Here is a 5,728-nt window from a genome sequence, read left to right on the forward strand (position 1 = left end):
TCTGAAAAGCAGCATAATCCGGCCTCTCACAGCAATGCCCAATGCTTGATACCATCTTCCTCCTTACTGTTCTATGCTGTGAGAAAACTATGACCAAGGCTACTTATAGAAGTAAGAGTTTATTTAGGGCTCACAATGTCAGAGGGTAAGTCTATGACTTGATATAGTGGGCTTGGCCTAATACTGCTTATATTATAATTTGAGTCCCCAAATTGTTTGTGCTAGAATCTGCAGGTCCACACAGAGGGACCCTGCCTCTAGTTGATTATGATTAGTAAATAAAGTTGCTGGCAGTCAATGGCTGGGCAGTACAGACATAGAAAGGACTTTTAGGATTCCTGGGCTAGGGAGAGAGGGAGAAAGAAGAAAGACAGTGATCTGCCATGCTGAAAGAAAGAGGAGAGACACCAAGCCTGAGAAGGTATAGGACAGAAGAGGGCTGCACATCTGGGTCCAGGACTATAAAGATAGTATATAGATTTTAGTAAGTAACAGGTCAGGAATATCAGAGGGAGGTTGATTAGCTGCATGGAGGTTGGGAAGTGGCCCAGCCATTGAGCTGTTTAAGGCATGTCAAAATATAAAGTGTGTGTGTGTGTGTGTGTGTGTGTGTGTGTGTGTGTGTGTCTTTCATCTGGGAATCCAGAACATAGGGGTGGGTAGTAAGGAATGCTGCCACTACCAGGATCAATTTGAGTATTTAATTGGATACTGCTAAAACTTGAAGGTGAGCAGGGTGTCAGGAGGCAGGCATAGGACTAGAAATGTAGCTGAGAACTCGAATCTTGAGACACAACCATGTGGCAGAGAGAGAACAACACTGGAAATTACTGGCCTACTGAAAAGCCTTCATTCTGTGACCTGACAGCACCAACAAGGCCACACCTCTTAATCCTTCCCAAGCAGTTCCATCAACTGGGGACCAGCTATTCAAAGCACTACAAATGAGATATTTAACATTTATAGACACCAATAGCAATGTTTAGTTCATGCAAGGGGTTACTTTCTATATTCAGAGTTAGGTGTAGTATGCATATAATCTTAGCCTTTTGGGGATAAAAGTTGAAGCAGCAGGAGTTCAATGTCACGCCATTCTCAGCTGCATATCAAGTTGGAGGCCAGCCTGGGATTCATGAGACTGTTGTTTCAAAAATTAAACCAAAACGTTAACAATAATAACAATATATGTGCACACACATATATACTTTACAGAGAAGTAAATAATTTTAAATAATTATATATATATATATATATATATATATATATATTTCCTAGTCCAAAGTCTTCTTTCAAAGTCTTCCACAGCATAATCTTCTTCTGAAAAACAGCATAGTTTTTCACAGCCTTTCACAGCCATACCCTACACTTGGTACTGAGTTTCTTTTTGGAACACACACACACACACTTTGCAAAGAGGTAAGTAATTCTTTTTGATACATGGTTTCTCTACATAGATCTAGCTGGAATTTACCATAGAGACCAGGATGGCCTAGAATTCACAGAGATCCACCTGCCTCTACCTCCTGATTGCTGGGATTACAGACAAGCGTCACTGTGTCTGGCTATAGAGTGGTGAATACCTTTAATTATTTTCATTATCACAGAATTTTTTCTTATCCCTGTATCATGCAAGACATAAAAATATTTAAAGTATCTCTGTGTTTGGGTGGTTTAAAGACAGCGCCAGAATAAAAATATGTCTCTAAGGTTTGGTACTGGGGATAGAGCAAGTGGAAGTTGATTAATTCCGAACTTTAAAACACATTTAAGAAAAACAAATGACATACACCTTTAATCCCTATACTTGGGAGGCAGAGACAGGAATTTGAGTTTGAGGCCAGCCTTCCATGTTATAAGTCACCCAAGGCTACACAGAAAAACCTTATCTCAAAAACAAAACAAATACAGAAAAACAAAAAACAAAAAACAAAAAAAAAAACAGCATTTAAAAAATTAGAATATTCCAAGAAATAGATCTATTTATTTACTTAGAAATCAAAACATTAAAAGAAATTACATATGGTAAATTTTACTATGTTAGTCAATGTGGATATTATAATGTAGAAAAATGAGTATTAGTGTTTATTCTGTATTTTGCCCTGGTCTTAGAAAACGTGGGGACCAAATGTTATCTTTCGGAAAGACCAACTCTCTCAAAAATGTATAAAGAAGACATTTCCTAGGAATTCTTTATCACCTGACCTCACATATTGTCCTCATCTATTCCAAATTAAGCTCTAGGAAGTTGAGTGCTTACCTTGTGACAAGTGCTATATTAGGCTCAGAGTAACTGTGATTTTTTAATTATCACTTTGAGTCTGAAGTCTGCAGGGGAAATAGGCTGCTTCAAAAGATGCTCTGAATCATGGAGAGTCTGAAGAAATCTGTGCTCTCCTTATTCTGGTTTATGTGTAAATTCTGCCCTAAGGTTCTACCTAAGCGTCTGAGATTCAGTAAAGCATTATTAAATATTGAACACAGTATTTTTAAGTAACAAAGGCCTATGAAGAGACTACAGCCAGACTCTGTGTTGGACCTAGAGGATAAAATGAAGTGTAAAATCACATTTCTTGACTTCACTATACCTTCAAATTCCCAGTAAATGCATATATATAAAGAAATTTCTAGCAGGGCAGTGGTGGCACACGCCTTAAATTACAGCACTCAGGAGGCAGAGGCAGAAGGCTCTCTGAGTTTGAGGCCAGCCTGCTCTACAAATCAAGTTCCAGGACAGCCAGGGATACACAGAGAAACCTTGTCTCAAAAAAAACAAAACGGAAAGAAAAGAAAGAAAAACTTCTAGGCAGGTTTAGTGGTTCATGTTTGTAATCGCAACACTTGGAGGCTGAATTTGGATGGCTGCCAGTTCAGGATTACATAGTGAGCAAGTGAGCCTGGACTGGGCTACAGGGTGAGAAAGGAAGGAAGGAGAAAGGAGAGGAAGTGGAGAAAGAAGGAATTATCACTTCTTGTGACAACTGCCACAGGCAATAATCATTTCCCTCTTGTAAAGTTTCTGAAATTCCAGTATTTAAAAGAAATCTATTGCATTTATTATTTTTATGTGTACACATCTGTTTATGAATATAATGTGTCAGAGGTTTAGGGGAGCTGTTGACTCTCTCTTCACTTTGTGGGGCTGAGAGATTAAAAGAACTATGGTCAACAGGCTTGATGGTAAGTGCCTTCATCTGCTGAAACATCGCAGTATTTTTAACACTTGAAAATTAACTTTGTGTATAAATTCTCTCTCTCTCTCTCTCTCTCTCTCTCTCTCTCTGTGTGTGTGTGTGTATCAACGTGTTTTTATTAAATAGCATGTCAGAACTATCTTTGGAGAGTATGGGGCTGCGTAACGTGCATGTACCATACTTACATACTTACTGTCATATCAATCGGGTGTGATATCCCAAAGATGCACAGTGTCAGCTGTTTTTTCTTGCGTGTGTTTTGTGTTTGTTTGTTCTGTGGGTTTTAATTTTTTATTTAACTTTTTATTGATTATTTGTGAATTTTACGTCATATACCCCAATCCCACTCATTTCCCTGACCTTTTGTATCTGTCCTTTCACCCTTGCAACCCTCCTCTACAAAAGAAAAAAAAAATCCTGTGGAAGCTGGAGTATGTCACAGTGTGTACCCCCTTTTGTCCACACAGCTTTACTTGCAAATGTTCATTGCGAGAGTCATTGGTCTGGTTCTAAGCCTTTGGCTTCTGCTACACTATCATTACTTGATCCTCACCGCGGCTCCTCTTAGCTACCCTGTCCTTGCCCTGTATCTACAGGACCTGCCCCTTCATCAGCTCCAGCATTTCATTGACTGGGTACATGCTGGGGTGGCCCAACCCAAAAGCCCTGAACCTGGGCCTGGGTGGCAGCAGAGTTGGTCAGCCTGTCAGCTCTTCTGCACCCACACCACCAGGATCCAGGATGAGCTCACCCAATGCTGTGGGCAGCAGGCAAGGGGCAGGGCCAGCTCTCCCTCTCTCACCCCCACCCCCCGCCCACATCACCAGGGCAGCTGTACTGTGCTGTTCAGGCAATGTGCAGGGCCCATTCTCCTGAGTACAGGATTTGAGGTCCAGGAAAACGGTCCAGGGCTCGCTTTCCTGCTCTCAGAACCTTAGGGACAGCTCTCCCACCTGCCACATGTAGCAAGGGGTGGGGGTAGGGGCATGGCTCTAGGCTGGGGGTTATCTCAGGTGTGGACTCGGGTTTTAAATTTTTATTTTTATTTTTATTTTTAAGGAATTATACTTAACTTTTGAGCCATTTCTGCAGCCATATAGGCTTTTTGGTTTTTGGAGGCGAGGCCTCACTATGTACCCCAGGCTGGTCTCAAATTCAAGCTCCTCCTTCTCAAGCCTCCCAGTTGTGTGCTTACCAGTGTATGCCACTATGCCTGGTGAACTTGTATTCTTTTTTTTTTAATGTGAATTAGTATTCTTAAGGATGGGTAGATTATTTACATAGAATTCCACCTAAGTGAATTTATAATACTCGTGCCTAGATTAGGAGAACCGGGTAGAATTATAACATTCTGATTTTCTGCCTTAATAAGTACTGCTAAAATTCGCCAGGCACCATGTTACTGGCCTTACGGCTTCTGGATTGAATTTGGGTTGTCAGACTTGGTGGCTGTAGTAACCTGCTGAGCCATCTTGCTGGTTCAGTTCTGTTGTTTATCTCATTCAATACCCAGAGTTCCTCTGTCTGTTTTTTTTTTTTTTTTTTTTTTAAGGAGAAGACTTAGTCCAGGTCCTTTATTTCCTCTGCGTACATTAGGCCATGAATTCATATGGAATGGGCTCCAGCAGCTCGGGCTCCTTCCCGTTAGTCCTCACAAAGTGCGCTTCTCTGGGTGGCGCAGGCTGGCGCTTCAGCTGAACCCAGGTGCCCTTCTCTTTGGCTTCCTTTTTCTTCTGATCGTTCTCCTTCACCCGCTTCAGGAAGCTGTCTCTGCTCTTCGAGTGCTTGATGTGCTCAATCCGCACATTGATCCGCTTGGCCAGAATCTTGCCTTTAACTTGCTTGTTTACAATGATGCCCACGGCATGCTGGGTGACATTGTTGACTCTTCCGGTTTTGCCATGGTAACACTTATGGGGCATTCCTTTTTGAACAGTGCCCATTCCCTTGATGTCTACAATATCACCCTTCTTGTAGATTCGCATGTATGTGGCCAAAGGAACGACTCCATGTTTCCTAAAAGGTCTAGAGAACATATACCGAGTACCCCTCCTCTTTCCTTTTGTGTTCGTCATTTTGGCGAGTTACTGGAAGATGGCTGCCCCGGCGGAAAGCTCTCTGTCTGTTTTAATGAGATGTTACCGTGCTGCGACAAGAGCTGGAACTGAAATGTAAGAGCTGCTTTTTCCATGTGCAGATGTTTCCTGTTTGGGATTACAGGTGTATACCCCATCACATCCAGATGAAGGGACTGGTGTGTGTGCCTGTGTGTGTGCATATGTGTCTGTGGCATGCATATATGAGCATGTGTGTGTGCGTGTATTCATGTACAAGCCTGCAACTCATGGCTGTCTTCCTGTCGTAGCTTCCCCCATGCTAGCATTATAGCCACAAATCATGGCATCTGACAAGATACTGTAAGTTAGTTTGATGTGTAGAACAATTTGTACTTACTAGAAAGTCTGGCTGCATTACATTGCTTGGCAATACTACAGAGCACTCACATTCATTTGAATTTCTTGAACTTTCTTCATGGG

The 5,728-nt window shown here is 41.7% G+C and overlaps 1 pseudogene across 1 annotated transcript; it reads right to left on the reverse strand.

The window, feature by feature from the left end:
* Positions 1–4,747: 4,747 nt before the first annotated feature.
* On the reverse strand, positions 4,748–5,306 carry LOC147999643 (large ribosomal subunit protein eL21 pseudogene; annotated as a pseudogene). The gene has a single exon (XR_015642743.1). The product of XR_015642743.1 is annotated as a large ribosomal subunit protein eL21 pseudogene (transcript).
* Between the last annotated feature and the right edge of the window lie 422 nt (positions 5,307–5,728).

Source organism: Rattus norvegicus, chromosome 18 (genome assembly GCF_021556685.1).
Source record: "Rattus norvegicus strain SHRSP/BbbUtx chromosome 18, alternate assembly SHRSP_T2T, whole genome shotgun sequence".
Classification (NCBI taxonomy): domain Eukaryota; kingdom Metazoa; phylum Chordata; class Mammalia; order Rodentia; family Muridae; genus Rattus; species Rattus norvegicus.